The following is a 17971-nucleotide window of genomic DNA, read 5'->3' on the forward strand; positions in this document are numbered from 1 at the left end:
TTATCCACAAATTTGAATAACAAAGACAATACTGATCTTAGATTTTTAAGTCAAGCTCTTTGACAATATAATGAGAACAAAGGATACTCTCCTGAGAAAATATACAGACACAATTTCAGAGTAAATTTTAGAGATTTGTGGACCTGTTGTCCAGGGGACCCAAGACATCCAGTTAAAAGGAATGAATGCCTGGGTGGCTCAGTCAGTTGAGCATCTGACTTCGGCTCAGGTCATGATGTCATGGTTTGTGAGTCTGAGCCCTGCATTGGACTTGCTGCTGTCAGCACAGTGCCTGCTTTGGATCACCTGTCCCCTTCTCTCTGCCTCTCCCCAGCTTGTGCTCTCTCCAAAATAAATAAAAACATTAAAAAAGTAATGGATGGATAATTGAAATCTTCAAATTATCCCAGGCCTTCACTTTATAAATCACTTTCAATTATCTCCTCTACCAAATAGTTTTGAAACCAGGCTTAGCCAAATTTCCCAATTGACTACCACCACTTTGCTTCCCACCAGCCACCTCCTGGTGGGGGTGCTGGTGAGCAGTCAACACATCTCCAGTTGGGAAGCTAGAGGGTGTGCAAAGAGACATTCAAGACCTGGATAGACTGCTAGCCAGAAATCAGTCCTGGGAAATTCTGTGTGGACAGTGTAGTGAGAGTTGAAGCTTCCTGGATTGAGAATAGAGTGTCCCTTCCTCAGTGTTTCGATCTGCATAGCAAATAAATGTACACCCTGAAGCCAAGATGCCAGGTTCAAATCCTGGCTCAGCCATTTCCTGTTTTTTGTGGCCAGGGGCACATTGCCTTCTGTGTGCCTCAATTTTCTCATCTGCACAATGGGAATAATTCTAAATTAATTTAGTCTCCAAGGGCTATTGTGAGACTCATCATATAATATGTACAAATGGTTAAAGTAATGTCTGCCACAAAGAAGGCACATGGATAAAAGGAATGTTCCCTATAAACAGCCTTTTAGCTTAAAAGCATCTCATCTTCATTTTTTAAAATTTCTTATTAGCCTTTTTTACCTTTAGGAAGCTTTTCAACTCTTGTGAAATTCAGAGTTTCAATTCTACTTTCATGATCTGAATTGTCAGTATAATGAAATCCAGGGTATTCCTGACAGGGAATATTAAAGGATGTCTTCACTGCCCCTCCCCACTCCTCCAGTGCTCCTTGGACTGTTGCAAAGCAGGCTTATAGGAGCACACTTCATTCTTTGGGCACAGGTGACACCCAAGACACCCAGCTTGGGCAGCTCCTTCTTAGTGGGTGCTGTTGGCTAGGGCAGATTTGTCATGGGAGTGGAGATGACCCAGGACAATTCATGTGCAGGTGAAGCAAGGCATAAAGAAGGAGTCTGACAGCTGATGACCCTGAAGGTCATGGTGCACAATTGCATTGCTGTGTCTGAGCTTCATACCACATTGTGTTTGCCACCTACATCATGGAGTAGTAGGAAAATCTGCTTGTGGTTATAAGGAATAATTTTGTGCTGTCTTGGCTATCTACCATGACCCATAAAATTAAAAAAAATAATGTTTATTTTATTTCTGAGACAGAGAGAGACAGAGCATGAGTGGAGGAGGGGCACAGAGAGGGAGACACAGAATCCGAAGCAGGCTCCAGCCTCGGAGCTGTCAGCACAGAGCCCGATGAGGGTCTCGAACTCACAAACTGTGAGATCATGACCTGAGCGAAGCGAAGTCGGTTGCTCAACCGACTGAGCTACCCAGGCGTCAGGACCCATAAAATTTTTTTGAGCTGAGAGATGAGGGAAGCACATTCCAGAGAATAAACATGTACTCACAGAGTTGTTTTATGCAAGACCATTATCAATAGAGGGAAGACTCCCCCCCCGCCCCCGCCCAAACCAGACCATCACTCATTTTTGTCTTCTATCACATCAACACCTGATGGTGTATGTCACCATCATACACAGTAGGGTCTGGCAGCTACTACACACGTCAGGCTTTCTTGAAAATTTAAAATCTTGGTTTTATTTTATGTTAGTATGCAATAAGGTTCTATATCAACAAGACAAAAAAAATAGCAAGGTCACAAAAGGATGATGAAGTAAATGCTCCAGGGGTACCTGGGTGGCTCAATTGGTAGAGCATGTGACTCTTGATTTCAGGGTCATGAGTTCAAGCCCCACATGGGCCTAGAGCTTACTTAAAAAGAATTAAAGGACGAGGGTGCCTGGGTGGCTCAGTTGGTTGAGAGTCGGACTTCGGCTCAGGTCATGATCTCACGGTCTGTGAGTTCGAGCTCCGCGTCCGGCTCTGTGCTAACAGCTCGGAGCCTGGAGCCTGCTTTGGATTCTGTGTCTCCCTCTCTCTCTGACCCTCCTCTGTTCATGCTCTGTCTCTCTCTGTCTCAAAAATAAATAAGCATAAAAAAAATTAAAGGAAATAAATGCTCCATTGCTGATATCCAATATAATTATGGTAGATGAACATTAAAATCTGGGGAAAGCAGGATGGGTTATACAGTTCTGCATTGGAGAGAAAGCAGGCCGTGTCTTTAAGAAAGACAAATGGGGAGTGGGTCTAGGAAAAAGATCTGCCCAGAGATATCATGCAGAGCAAACTGATGGGTAAGTTTTTCAGTATCCCCCATGGTGACTTGGTGATTAAATCAATACTAGAAAAGTATGCTTCATATTACATGTATACATTTAGCCTCAAAATTTAGATCTATATATTGTACATGAGCAGGAATTGTAAATATCTAAATTACAGGTGAGCAAGACGTTGACATTTATAAAGAGGAGCAGAACAACTGACTGGCCATTTTTTGGACAACCATTTGAGCTCAACCATGTTTGGGAACAAAACAACACAAGTTTTAAGAGCCATTTGAAATTCACCACATAGATTTTTTTTTTTTTATTTTCTTGTACCTCAGACCCTTAAGAGGGGGTTGGTGGCTCTTGGTATCACTATTTTCCAAGCTTCTGTGGGGAGGGAGCCTAGGTATTGAAAATGGGCTTGACAATATCTGCAATTAAAAACTAAGAAGGTCAACTCTCACCAAACTACTGGAGTATTACCAGATTCCTGTGATGTTCCAATTTGCCTAGAGGCAACACTCAAACGAAGGGGCTTTTGGAAACCAAGCTATGCTCCTATGCTCATGTGACTCTATGCTGGGAAAAGTTAGCAAATGTTTCCTGGAAACTTGATGCTTGAGGACCAGTGGAAGGAAATAGCTCCTTCCTTGAACAGCTCCTGAGGTAGTAGGCATGGGTAAGAAATGTACTAGAATACATCATGTACGTTTGCTGGATTGTGTTAAAGTCCACTCTTGATGCCATTTTATCAGTAGATGTTTCAGTATGCATAGCAAAGAGATGAGGATTTTTTAAAAACAAAAACACCATTATACACCTAAATAACTAACAATAACTTTAACATCTGGCAATGTTGTCAGTATTCCCATTTCCATGATCGATCAAGAAATGAGTTTTACAGTTGTTTTCTCTGAATCAGGATTCTGTCAAGATCAACTCTTTCCATTGGTTGATATACCTCTTCAGGCGCTTTTATTGATCTTAATTTTATTTTTATCTATTATATGTTCTCTCTTTTTAAAACTTGCCATTATTGCCATATTGAATATGCCATATTGAATAAATAAGGTCACTCACATCTCTCAAATTTCTCACATTTTGGATTTGACTAATTGCATCCTCATGAGGTCATCTAATAACAATCTTTATCTTTCATGTCCTGTAGGCTGGTTATTTGATCCAGAGTTTTGATCAGATTCAGTTTCACTCTTCATACCTGGAATGCCCACTGCAACATACGGAGGCACAAAGGGTCTGATTGCTCCTCTTTTTGTGATAAGGCTGGTTGTTGGGTTTAGGTGTTGTCAGTCTTATTGGTGGACAGTTTTTCATCAGTGCCGCAAAAGGCCTGAAGACAATTTTTGAGCTGTTTAACATGTTTCAGGTATAGTTAATAGACTAGTATCAGCCATAGAGACCTCGTATAAGGACACAAGGCAAGATGAAGGTAGAAATGCAGATAATAAAATTTATTTGAACACATATAGCCTAGGCCCTGTGTTAAATGCCTTGTATGTATGTAAAGCACTTGGAGCGGAGTCTTGGGCCTTAACAGGATTAAATAATAAATGCTATTATTGCTGTTGTAAGTTTGAACCATTTTATTCTGCTATGTCCTTAAGAGCATGGTGATCCAAGGGAAGGAAAAACATCACTGTGGGACTGCCCCCTGAGCACAATGACTTGGTTGATCAGGACTGTGAAACAGGAACTTCTGTGTTTCTTTGGAGACATTGAGTCAGGCCATCTGTGGAAGTGAACGAATGGTGTTAGTGTAGGTGCTTCCCAGGAGGGCTGGAGGGTCACTGGATGTTTTAGACTGATGAACAACATGGTCAGAGAGGAGTTTTGGAATGAGACACCAGGAAATCACAAACACACAGGAGGAATGGCATGGGATGACATTAGCAGAGGCCAAGAGCACAGGTTAGGAAGCTTTGATAATCCTCAAACCAGGAACTGCACGGTTGTCAGCTCAAAATGACACTTCTATGAGTGGATCCTGTCCCAGGTGGTCCACTGGAGAAAGACAGACCCACACCTCACACTATACACTCAGGTTAACTCCAATGGATCACAGGTTAAATGTAAAAAATGAAGCCATGGAAGTACCAGATGCAAGCATGAAAGACTTCTTGTATTATGGAAGGAAGAAAGCTTTTCTAATGGTGATGCAGAATCCAGAATCCATCAAATTTACAAAAAAAAAAAAAAAAAGAAAAGAAAGAAAGAAAGAAAGAGAGAAAGAAAAAGGAAGAAAAGGGTAATCCAATTCCTAAGAGTCAAGAATCTCTTGGGGGAAAAAAAAGCAAAGTCAAAACACAAGTGAGAAACTGGAGGAGGGGGATCTCCATCTTAAATTACAGATAAAGTATGACTCTCTCTATTATATGAGGATTTCCTAGAAACAGAGAAAAGAGCCAACAACCCAATATAAAAATGGGCAAAGACATTTCACAGAAAAAGAACTACAAAATGCCTTCAACACATGAAAAGATGTTCCATCTCATGCATACAAAGAGAAATGCAAACTATAACCACAGTAATACACCATCTATCCCTTAACAGAGAGGCTGAAAAAAGTTGCTTTAGGGAGTGTGATATGGCACAACCCCCATGGAAGATCATTTGGCAGTATTTATCAAGATTACAATGCATAGATCCTTTAGCACAGAAATTCCACTTCTGGAATTTATCCCACAGATGCATACCTGTGTGCCCACAACACAGCAAAAGATTGGACATAATTCAAACACGGAATAAACTCTGGTACTCGGGCAGTGGAACACTATGCAGCTATTAAGAAAAGAACGTGAAGTTCTTCATATGCTGATGTGGGAAGATCTCCAGGATAAGTGAAAACAGCCAAGGGCAGAACAGTGTGTCTGGCACGCTGCCTTTTGTGGAAGAAAGTGGGGGGAAAGACTATGTATTCTCATTTGCATATATTTGCATAAGAGGCCACAAAAGCAAATAATAAGAATGTGTCCTTGTACATTCCAAGGATGGAACAGGGCAGGATGTGTGCACGAACAAGGCTTCTCAAAGGGAAACTGACCCTTGAGTCATATGAACGTTTCACCTATTGACAAAAAATAAAATCAAATTTTAAAGAATGACTAGTTTCACGGTCTTGAAGGCATATAACTTCCTCAAGGAAGGGACTGGCCCATCAATCTCCAGGGGGGCCCTGGACATAATGCTTTTGCTTCCCTTTTGGCCCCTGGCCTCTCCAGGTTATCCCCAAAGTTCCACTGCTCTCAATGCTGAGCGTATTGTGGTGGAGGAGAATATTGTGAAAGCATACCTCAACTCAGAAGGGGTTTTAAAATGAGGTCCTGTTGTTCTCCAGGGATAAATATGTTGGAGGCCAGCAGGCTGTCACTTGCATAAATTCTGACTTGGTGAATACTAGACTGTTTTACAATTAGCAGAGCAAAATGCCTGCCTGGGTGACTAGGCTCTCTCTGGGATTCCCAGCTCCCAGCTCACCTGGTTTCCTTTTGCTTTCTCACTAATTTGTCTTGAGAACCATAGCAGCCAGTATATATTATACTATATTAAAAGGATTATGTATCATTATAACCAATAATTGTTATAAAATTTATTGAGCACTTGCTATGCAGCTGGCGTTTTACTAAGTACTTTATCTTCTTTACTTCAGGTACATAACTCCAGAAATCACTTATATTGTGATCCCATTTTCCAGATGGAAAAACTGACCTTCAGAGGTTTGATGCCTTGCCCACAGAATGAAAGTGTTTGAGCCAGGAGTCATCCTCAGTCTGCACAGTCTGGGTTCTGCAGTCAATGCTTTTCCCCAGGACTTGGGTCTCAGCTCATCAGCCTCCCCTCCTTGGTGCCCCCTAATTCCATAGCTGCTCCTTAACTTGTCTTCCAAGGCGCCCACTGCATGGCCTCAATTCTCTGTCCTACTGTCCTTACCACCACTTTCCATGTGGGGCCCTGCTCCCCTCCCAAACCAAATTATTTACTCTGCACCCCTGCTTTCCCATGCCCTTCCCTTTGCTCACTGTCTTTCCTGGAAAGCCCCTTCCTGCTCCTCCTTCACCCTCTGGGCCTCTACCTGTCAAAGTCTACTCACTCTTCAAGGTTGATCTCAGAAGCCAACTCCTTCCTCAAACGCCCATGGCCCCTAGCCACTCGTGACCTCTTTCACCTCAGAACTGTGGTTTTACCTCTGATTCACTCTGCTTGCAGTGAGGCTCAAAGTTTCCACTACAGTACTCCTGATGCTCAAGGGGAACTCCCTGCCTATCTATAGGTTCCAGGGTGACAGCTTCTATTTTGTTCTTCAAATGGGCAAACATGTTGCATCCTATGCCATGAAAAATCCATACTTGTGTTTTTTTAAGGAAGGAAATTTTTTTGTATATATATTTAGTTTTAATTCCAGTATAGTTAACATACAATGTATTTTTAGTTTCAGGTGTACAATATAGTGGCTCATCGCTTCCATACATCACCTGGTTCTCATCACGACAGGGGCACTCCTTAATCCCCATCACCTATTTCACCCATACCTCCCAACGCCCCCACCCCCACCACTTCCTCTCTGGTAACCATCAGTTTGTTCTCTCTAGTTAAGAATCTGTTTATTGGTTTGTCTCTTTCTTTTTCCTTTGCTCATTTGTTTCTTAAATTCCACACGAGTAAAATCATATGGTATTTGTCTTTCAATGACCAACTTATTTCACTTAGCAAAATACTCTCTAGCTCCATCCATGTCATTGCAAATGGCAAGATTTCATTCTTTTTTATGGCTGAGTAATATTCCCTTGTGTGTGTATGTATATATGTATGTATGAGTATATATATATGTATATATATGTATGTGTGTGTATATATATATATTTATATATATGCATGTATATATATATATATATATATATACACATATATATCCCACATCTTCTTTATCTATTCATCTATTGATGGACACTTGGACTGCTTCCATAATTTCATTATTGTAAGTAATGCTTCTAGAAACATAGGGTCCATGCTTGTTCTGATATGAAAATAATATTATTTTCCAAAATCATTAGGTGAGATTGGCATTTCAGGAGGATGTGCTTTCTCATGGCTGGGAGCTCCCTCTATCCCATGGCCAAGCACCAGCTAGAGACACATGCTTAAGTTTAAGAAACAAGTGACCAGAACATAAAGTCCATAAAGGGCAAAACCACATCTGGATCCCAAGCCCTGAATCACCATCCGTGTGTTGATTGTAGAAAGAATTTTCTTTATAATTTCACAAATGAAGTGCCCATTAACACAACCCTTCTGAAGAGTCTGAAAGTCATTTAATTTTCAGTAGATAGGTTTCCCTTGTAATAGAAGCTACTTGATTAATTTGCTCAATGAGGCTCTTTTTCAGAGCTGGTACAAGAGGCTCTTTTTCAGAGCTGGTACAATACACAGCTCATATTCCCAAATTCTAATTTGTGGAGTCCCTAGGAGTTCTGCTATATTTTCATTTCAGAAATTTACATAGCATTGGAAACAGAGCCAGACCACATTTTAAAATCACTGCATCTGTCCCAGAGCCCCCTCCTCCATGCCTTCATACTTAACTGCCTTTCTCTTGCTTCTCAGATTCTAAAACCCCCGATGCTAATCTGACATGGCCCTACTATAGTTCGCCCAGCTCTCTCCTTAGCCTGGGGCTCTACAAGCTAAATAATTTCCTTTCTCTGAGAACTGCCACCTGCTTAGAGCAGCTCCCTCACTTGGGCAGGAGGATGGTGGGGCAGCTGGGAGCCAGCCATCCTGGCTTCCATTCCTGTGTGGTTGGGTGGCAATGATTTTCACTCCATGCCTTCAACCTTTCATCTTTGGAACAAACCCACATGACTGGCAAAGGAGGTCATATATGTCATGCAGCTGGGTTCCCCAAGAAGCAGACTTGAGTCGGGATTTGTGGCAGAAGGTTTATTGGGGATCAGCACCTCTGGGAGATGAGGGCCCACAACTGAGAGAGGAAAGTTTGGCTATGAGCCTTTGCAAGAAAAACCTTCACGGTCCCACTTGAGCTCTGGCGCTGAGACAGCACTTCACAGTTGCTCTTCTCTGAGACTTTCAAACCTCCACATGAGCAGCCATTAGATGTGGGCTGCCCCCAGAAAGGGAGTGTCTGCTTGGGTGTGATGGCTGTCATCAGCCCAGGGCAATGGGAGGGGGGCTCAGCTGGGAACTGTGAGCATCAGCACCCCTAGCAGTGAGGGTGCGTGTCTGAGACCTGGATGGCGGGGTGGGTGAGGGATCTGGGCAGCACCCAATGGTGTCCACTACAGTGCATAAAGTGAATGTCCTACAATAAACAGAGGTCATCAGAACACTAAAGCATGCTGCCTATGTGAATGAGGTGTAAATAACCAATAGCCCAGTAATCCCCAGGGTATGGCTTTTTTAAGAAGATGCCACATTACCAAAATCTTGGATTTGAAGCACTTCAGGGAATGGGGAAAATGTGGGGCAACTCAAGAGAGATGTGTTTTTTTTAGGAAAAAAATGGCAATTTGCGGAAGGTAGCAGACTCAAGCCTTATTCTCATTCATCCAGGGGCATGCCATCACAGCAGGGACCTGCGTGGGGAGACAGCCACTTAAAACCAAGCCCAAGGGGTGCTGGGGTGGGTCAGTCAGTTAAGTGTCCGACTTCGGCTCAGGTCATGATCTCGCGGTCCGTGAGTTCGAGTCCCGCGTCGGGCTCTGTGCTGACCGCTCAGAGCCTGGAGCCTGTTTCAGATTCTGTGTCTCCCTCTCTCTCTGACCCTTCCCCGTTCATGCTCTGTCTCTCTCTGTCTCAAAAATAAATAAACGTTAAAAAAAAAAAAACTTGAAAAAAACAAGCCCAAGCCCCAGTTCACAAGACACTGGGCCTATTCCGTGAGAGAGCTCCCCTCGCCCCATGCTTCCTCTGGGAGAAAGAACATGTCCAGGAGGCAGACGAGCAAGGGAAAACCCTCCACTCAGGACAAAAGAACAAGAAAGTAAACACAGAAGTAAAAGATCTTCTTATCTCTGACAAAAGAAGAGAGTGACGTTACAGCTGGTAAAGCCAGAACAGGCCCATGATCCTGTTAGTACAGGGCCCAACGTTTCCAGAAGAACTGGCTCCAATAAAAACCACCGTTCTTCCATGTTATCAGAAAAGTCTGGGCCAACTACCCATTTCCCTTCTCCCTTACTTTTCTCAAACTGGAGAGTTTACAGCTGCCACTCGACACCTCTGTTACTTGCCTTCCTTTGTCAGCACACCCTGTCTCCCCGGTGGGTGTCACTTTAGCGCCTCAAGCCAGTCCTGTGCAGTGCCTCGGAACCACAAAAGAATGTGGCAAACAAACAGAAACTCAGGAAAATGCTTTAAGCTGTTTTCTTCTGAAGACACCATTTAATACAGTTTGATTTATAAATATTTCTATTAGCAAATCATCTACTGCATGTCTAACAGATGTCCTATGAAAGAGACAAAAATTAAAATGTATTAGTTTCTTAAAAATATGGAAAAATAATGTAATGAGAACAATGGCCACTGATTAACCTAACCACCTCCTGCTGTTGAGCATTTTCTGTGGTGGGAGTAGTTAAACCTTACTGCGACCCTCTCTTGTAGGTGAGCCCACAGAGACTCACTGAGGTTAGGTCTCAGTAAATGGGAGAGCCTGGATTCCAACATGAGACTTGAGAACAAATAAAAGGCCGGACTCATCAATATTGTGCTTTCCGTAACCAGGTTACTTTCTGAGTTTGAGGTGCACGGTGCATTTTTGATCCAATAGATAGTGAGGCTTACAGAGGAGCTTATAGACCCTGTGTGCCAACTCCACAATTGAAAACACACGATCTTGCCATGACTAGTAGCTCTAACCACATTTGATCATAAATTTCCCCAACCTTCCTATCAGCTTCAATATAAGAGACACAAATAAAAGCTCTAAAGGCACAGTGAGAACAGAGAGCCATCAACTCAAATCCCTATCCCCTCTGTGATGAAGGGCAGCGTGACTAGAGCCTCCCATGCCAGAAGCACCTCAAGCTTATAGTGCGATTAAACTGCCATCCAACTGCACCTAAGGCTATTCGTCCAAATTAAAGCTGTGCTGTTCCCCAAGCCCAGCCAATTCCACCGCCCCTCTTCCAGAGTTACCTACGCCCAGTTGAAACAGAAAGGAATATGAAAGTGCCAGATTCGTTCTGCCCAAAATCAGTTGGCTGACATCGCAAGCACGAACACATGTCCCCCACATGCAAAGACCAGCTCCTCGCAAAATGACCTGGGTTGTATTTTGTGAAATGTAATTACAGAAGAGACATGAAACCAAGCAGAGTCTTGGCTCAACCAGAGGTGTTACTACCCAAAAAGAAATGGACAGCACCTCGGCAGCTGCCCCATTACAGGGGAGCAAATCTCTAGCCTGCTGGCCTGTCAAAAGGCAATATTCCACACAGAGTATTTCCCAGCCGGACGGCTATTAATTCAGGTATCCACCTTGCCAACATCTCGATGCTTAGAAACCCTGTCAAAACTCATTTTCTCAGCATATCCGTTTGTAAGGTCAACAGTCCCGTGGCTGTCCATGTTCAGCATCTGTTACTGCCTTTTTTAAACCCTGTAACCTTTCAGCTTCTGGTTGTCGCTGAGAAATGCTGGATCATTTTAAGGGCATTTTAGTTTTGATTGTTACTGTTATTAACTTTCACATGCCTTTAAATTATTTTAACATTATCTTAGAACATAGTACAAACGGTATAATCTTATTACAGTAGATGAATATAAAGAATTTTTTACAAGATCGGTACTTTCTAAAATACACATTTTTTAGGTCTCAAGAGCTGCCCATGTAATATTTTTTAAAATAAACAAGACCTAAAAGCGCCACAAAAATTAGTGTGTTTGTTCTCTTGGTTGTAGTGGTGACTTAGAAACAAATGTTTATAGCTAAAAAGGCTTTTTGGTTTTATTTATTTATTTATTTAAAAAATGTTTATTTTTGAGAGAGAGAGAGGGGGAGAGAGGGAGAGAGAGAGGGCGCGGGCACAAGTGGGGGAGGGGCAGAGAGTGAGGGAGACCCAGACTCTGAAGCAGGCTCCAGGTCCGAGTTGGAGCTGCACACTCAGTGCAGAGCTGAGTGTGGGGCTCGAACCCACGAAACGTGAGATCATGACCTGAGCTGAAGCCTGATGATGAACGAACTGAGCCACACAGGTGCTTCTAAAAGACATTTTTTAAACATGCACTTTTAAAGTCAATATCCATCCTGCAGCAATGGACTTACTCTCAGACCCTCTTGGAACTTGTTTAAAAATGAAATGCAGGTTATATTTTGAAATACACATAAACTTATAAAGCAATAAGTATAAAATCAAAGTGGACTAAATCTTACCATTTATTACCAAGGTGAGGCTAATAAAAATGAAAAGGCGTTTTCTTTTAATTGATTTCTGAGACCTTTTTAAAGAGGACAGGTGAAGTATTTTTCCTTCTTTTTCTTACCTCCTTCCTCCCTTGCTCCTCCTCTTTCTACCCTCCCCCTCATGATATTGACACTGCTGTTGTTATCACAAGCGAGCAATCCTGTGGGAAAGCAACACCAGGTCTACAATGCAACACTGCCACAGCCTTTGTAAAAAAGTCCTTACCCAAATGCATGGCAATCAAATAATGCTAACCATACAGCAATGATCATGAAAACAAACGAATATTCAGTGTTTCTTAGATGCGACCAGAAGTTTGAGGGTTTTGCCTACCCTGCTATCTTAGGAGTCTAGGGTTCAGCGGTTACTTAATGTTAAAAGTCTAGCTTGACTCCCGCTTCCTTGGACAATGCAATTATTCTGACTCCTTTTGGGCCAGCGTTTTTTATTCATTTCCACCTTTCCCAAAGTCAGTCTTATTCAATGCAAATGGCTGCCAACTGCCACCTCCACAGTGACCGCCACCTCAGCTCACTGTGCAGATGGTTAAATTTAGGAGGCTGTGTTCTCCTGTGTGGGACAGGGAGACAGAGGGTTCGTGTTTTAAAAACAGCAAGCAGATTGAGAGGGCAGTGGCTGTCCTTTACAGACGGTTCCAGAGCCAGAATGATGACATCGTGTAAAAACGAACAGGAGGGATGTTTTAGTTGTGGATTTAAACATGTTTTCATGTGTCGTGTTAAGATGTTCACAGAGGTAAATAGGGCTAGTCAGTCCTGCGTCCCTGAAGACAGTGGCAAAGCAAAAAGCATCACATTTTATTGTCCCTTCCCTAAGGCAGAGATTCCAAAACTTTAATGTACATTAGAATCACCTGGGCAGCTTTTCAAAATTCTGGCATCCAGGCTGCACCCTGACAATCAACCAGAATCTCTGGGGTGAGGGACTCAGACATCAGTGTCCTAAAGATCCCCCTGCCTCTCAGTGGTTCTAATGTGCAGCCATGGAGAGAAGCAGTGTCTTTAACAGCCCTTTGCATAAGCAGGACTGGCTGAAGTGGTCTTTATCCAAAGGCATAAAAACTGAATAATGATTCTAGATGGCTGTGCAGTCAGCTTATTGTAGCACTGGGGACGAGCACTCAGCTCATGGTGGTGATGTGGGTCTTTTCCTGCATACAATCTGCAGACCCTGTCTAATATTTTCCATACCGGGCAATGAGATCACAAACTCCAAAACACTAAATCAAAACCGGAGGCATTACGGGTCTTCAATAAAACTCCATAGCCCATACACAAGGGGCGGCGGGGGGGGGGGGCGGAGAAAATCAAAACCATCACCAAGCTGCAGACATGTCACATATACATACGTATATATATATGTGAATATATATGTAGCCAGCATTAGGATATTGCAGCAATTAGACAGAAGGTATCAAGCAATTATTAATTAGCTAAAAGTGACCAACTAGACCGGCAGTAAAAAGTTACAAGTAAAAAATCCTGTTTGTGCCTGAAAGAAAGCTCATCATAGAGGACACTTGATTTCTGACAAGGAAAATTATTTAAGTGGCATCACAGGGAGAAATGACATCAGGATATGCACAAGAAAAATTAAGTGAATATGAAGGAGATCCTGCTTTCAGAATATGCAATACCAGAGGCCTTCAAGACTTCCGAGCTTATGCTACAGACAAACCCACAGTCATGGAACAAAGCCTTTATAGCAACGTTTCTAAACAGTGTGGGGGATTTGAGAAACAAAGTCAGTAACATCTAACTATGAATGATAATTTCAAGCTTGCAAGAAATAGGTAACCAAAAATGGGGACGGGACTCCTGCTTCCCTGTCCACCTGCCTGAGGGGAAGTTGAAAATCAACTAGGGGCAGGTTTCAGTGTTCTTTTCTCTTTTGTGTCCAACTTATTATCACAACAATCATTCTGCAAACCTCTTCCCTACCCACTTTCCAGCGCCTGAATTATGGTTACGTGTGTGTGCACACTCACATGCACTGAAGACTGAAGAGGACTGTTCTTTAATAAGAAATCAGACAAATCCAGGTAAACCAGGACTGGCTGGGCATTGTCTTTAATTCAAGAAAAGGGGCTCTCCTCTTGTCCTTCAGTTTCCATATGCCTGTTCACATCCAGGTTTTATGTCCATGGAAGATGAAAAACCTCCAAAGCATTCAAGGGCAGCTCACTTCAAGCTGCTTCCAATTAGGCTGGGCAGTGTGAATGTCTCAGACGCGTCAATATTTGCAACAGAGCAAGTCTGATTCACAGGGGCATCCTCCAGGCAGCAGGAAACCCTCGCCCACTGCCAGTCATCTTGTAGGCAGGCATGCCATCATCCTCTCACTGCCCCTTGAAACTGCCACTTCTATCTTTTGTACTAGATAGTACATGTGGCTACTCCCAGATCTCTCCTCTTCCAAGTACCCGGACCCTGTACAGGAGATATGCCCCATGGACATTTTAAGTTTCCCAAATATTTCTACTTTAATATTGCTGTTTAGACTTTAGCACTGTCACATAAACATTTTGGAGACCTCACTGCAAAGGTGGAATTTTGACCAGTGCCTGAAGCCCTGTGCAAAATTTTATGTTGCTGGAGTGAAATGAAATAGATCTAATTCAATAGTGTAGATCATTACATATAAGGGGAAACTGAAGCTTATCTGACATACCCACTGCCAAGAAAAGGAGGGAGATTTAAGAACAATAAAGGAAACCCTGGATTTGGTGCCTATTTGAATATACATGCAAGAATGGAAAGGTCGCTGCTCCTTCAGAAGGTTCAAAGAAACCATTGGCTCCTGCAAATGGCATTGTTTTTCTATTGTTTATTTTTATCATCGAAATGTGACATTTAAAATGTTTCTACTCCAAAAGGAATGTTACAAATGTAGTAGTCATATCACTGAATCACAGGATACAAAGTATCTTAGATGTTCATTTGAGACGCTCAATTGATCCGTGTTTATTTCTTGTGGGAGTTTCTCCGCAGCTGTTTTTCGATTTTTCCCCGCCAACTCTTTGAACGGAATCAGGGGACTGCTTTGTTATTCACGCGGAAAATACACATCTATTCTTGTTTAACCATTTCATTTTAGGAAAGTGACAAAAAATGTCTTTGCTTCTCTCCCCTTACAGCAGCCAGTGTAGGCAGAAATGGCTCTCCACCCCACCTCTGCCGACTTGACCTGCTTTCGATAATAAACATTTCCAGGCTAGCAAATAAAATGCGAGGCTAGGCAAAGAACTTCAAGCCCACCTTGGTCACCAGCAGGCCAACTGGAAACAAGCCGTGGGACTGGTTGAGGACGGCATTTCTCCTTCTTGTGGATCTTATTTTAATGCTAATTGGCACCGTTTTCAACACCGTCCATTTAAATCTGCCAGGTGTGTGTCCTAAAGGGGAGCGGCAGGTGCAGGGCGCAACTCCCCCACCGCGCTTCCCTGTGAGTCCACTTGGTTTGGAGGAGGTACCCGCCCAGCACTCCGCGGGGGCCACAGGCAAAAGGGCCAATTCAGCCTGGAGTCTTCCTCCCTCTTGCCCTCCTCCCAACTCCCGCCGCCACAGTTGACACTCGGGTTGGAATTTCATTGCTTTATCTCAAGTTCCCGTTTCCAACGAGCTAGTCAGCCTTTGGCACGTTCGCAGAGGGTTTGCAATTGCCCGATCCGGGTCAGCTCTTCTAACCCATTACTGTTTTTCAAGTGTGGTGCGTGGAATTTCCTTTGCAAATCTGGGGAGGGGGACACAATATAACCTAGTGCATAAAAGGCGTTTGAAGCCTGCACGACTTTTTTTTTTTTTTGAGAAAGGAAAATTAAAAGACTCGGTTAGTTTGATTTCTATCCACACGACGCATGGTACAGTGTTCTTAAACTCATAGCAACAATTTGGGGACTGGACTGAACCGGGGCACAAGCGGGAGCAATTGCCGGCTTGGCAGGCCTAAAGTACGGCTGTCGGAAGGAAAACCCTGGCTCCCGACCCTGCTTACTCTGGTGCCTGCACTGGTCCTGCGTCGCGGGAGGAAGGGAAGGCGGTGGCTACCGGCCGTTGGTCGTTAGGCCCAGGCTTGGCTAAGGAGGCTGCCTGTGTTTCTTGCCCTCGGGTCCTTCTTGCAGAACCGAAACGCAAGACTGGGCGCACCGGGACCCGCGGTTGCTCCTTCGACCCAGCGGGACCCCAGTCAGGCTTTCATGAGCCTGTTTAGATTTCTCCCATAGACTCTGGAATAGAAGGTTCCCGAGAACACCCTGGCCTATTGCGATTGGCACGGTTTCGTTTGCACCCAAACGGCTCCCAGAAACAGTCCTACCAAAAATTAAAGCGACGCAGGAAACATGAAGCAGGGGCGACTGTCGGCCCAAGGATGACCCTGGACGACCCTTGCAGCCGCCGCCAGCTCCCAGTCCCCCAAGGAGGCAGGCACTCTATTCCTGCCTCATCTTTAACTCGAGATTTTGGCGATGTCCGCCTCTCCTTTCTCTGCCTTGGGAAATCTGGGTCCTATTCCGGGACCCTCGAATCCGCCCTTCGCGCAGGGCGTGCAGCCCTCCTAGCTGGACCCATCCAGTCACAGGTCCTGGAGTGCTCCCTTACCTTGGCGGCTCCCTCGCCCCTGGGAAGCGCTCTTCACTCGGTTGCCCGCTGCGCCATGGGCGCTCAAAACAACTAAGCCAAACCTAGCCCAGCGTACATATGAAACTACTTTTTTTTTTTTTTTTTTTTTTTTTTTTACCTCTGCGGGCTCAGCGCCGACCATGTCGCCGTCCCTTTGGTCATGCAGGGGACCAAGCTGCATCCCAGACAGGTGGAAGAGACGTTTCCTTTTCTTCGCAATCCCACCTTTGGATCAATCACCTCGCCCCCAGGCCAGTCCAGCCCACCGCAGGAACACGCTGAGTAGGGTCGGAGGCCGACAGGGGGCGACAAACTGTAAGCTTTTTGGGGGGCCAGCTCTGAGGAGGCTACAGCAAGCGCTGTGTGGTCTGGGCAGCAAGCAGCTGGCTGCTAGAGGGGTAGGGTGGGAGGGTGGATGTGGGATATGAAGTGCGGGGCTGCGGGCTCTGACACCATAAAGAACTCTCGGGTCCAACCCCCGCCCCGACGGCCTTGCCCCAGGGGAATGAGGAGAAGAAGATGCTGTCTGGGCTGCACGTCTTTGCCAGCGTCCAGCGCTCCACTGGCAGAGGTGGGAAGATGTTCCCCTGACAGAGAGTTGCGAACCAGCTCTCCCCATGGCACCTCCGGTTTTATTTGCTCTTCTCTGAGCGTGCATGCTGACTCCTCTGCTACAGGAGAAAGAAACGGCTTTAGCTGTTTCACCTAGCCTTGGGGGATGCACTGGGTTATGGGTGCTGTGGTTCCCATGTCTAGGGACCAATCTTTTTGGTCTCCAGCCCCCGACCTGAAATTTAGGCAATGAAAGTCTGCATCGGGGACTAAGAGGTTCCAAACCACCTGGAGAGAACTGAGGGGGGCGGGGGCCGGCAGCATGCCACCCCCTGCAGCCCGGCCTCAGAACGCTCTACATCCAGTGTGTGCTCAGTTCTCCGCTCCGTGCCTGCAGCAGAGCTCCTGGCTCTGTTGTGCCCACCTTAATCCAAACCGCCCCCTTTCCCCCCGTCGGTAACCCGATCCTGCACGGTCGTGAACAGGCTTAGTCCAAATAGTTTCACCCCACCCTCCTCTCACCAGAGTTCTGACTGTCCCATTCCTGGTCCCCGTGGCCTCCCTGAGGATCCCAGAGACCAAGACTGCACTATTTTCTCGGTGCAGCGGGAGGGAAGAGTCCTCACCTCTTCCGAACCCGGGTTTTCTTTTTCCAAAGATAACTTTTGTCTGGGCCCCACGCCCTCTGTCCAGACAGCCCAGGGTATAGGGCTCAGACCCTCCTAATTGACATATTTCAACAGGTTGGTTAGGAGCCGTTGGTTG

At 44.6% G+C, this 17971-nt stretch overlaps 1 long non-coding RNA gene across 1 annotated transcript in view; it reads right to left on the reverse strand.

Annotated features, from left to right (window-relative positions):
- LOC121012558 (uncharacterized) overlaps nucleotides 1-16988 on the reverse strand; it is a 54836-nt gene extending 37848 nt beyond the window's left edge. Inside the window, exon 1 of the long non-coding RNA XR_005782168.1 lies at nucleotides 16773-16988. This is a non-coding gene — a long non-coding RNA (uncharacterized LOC121012558). The remainder of the gene's footprint in view (nucleotides 1-16772) is intronic.
- Nucleotides 16989-17971: the final 983 nt, after the last annotated feature.

Source organism: Herpailurus yagouaroundi, unplaced genomic scaffold (genome assembly GCF_014898765.1).
Source record: "Herpailurus yagouaroundi ecotype Mexico unplaced genomic scaffold, PumYag 196, whole genome shotgun sequence".
Classification (NCBI taxonomy): Eukaryota; Metazoa; Chordata; class Mammalia; order Carnivora; family Felidae; genus Herpailurus; species Herpailurus yagouaroundi.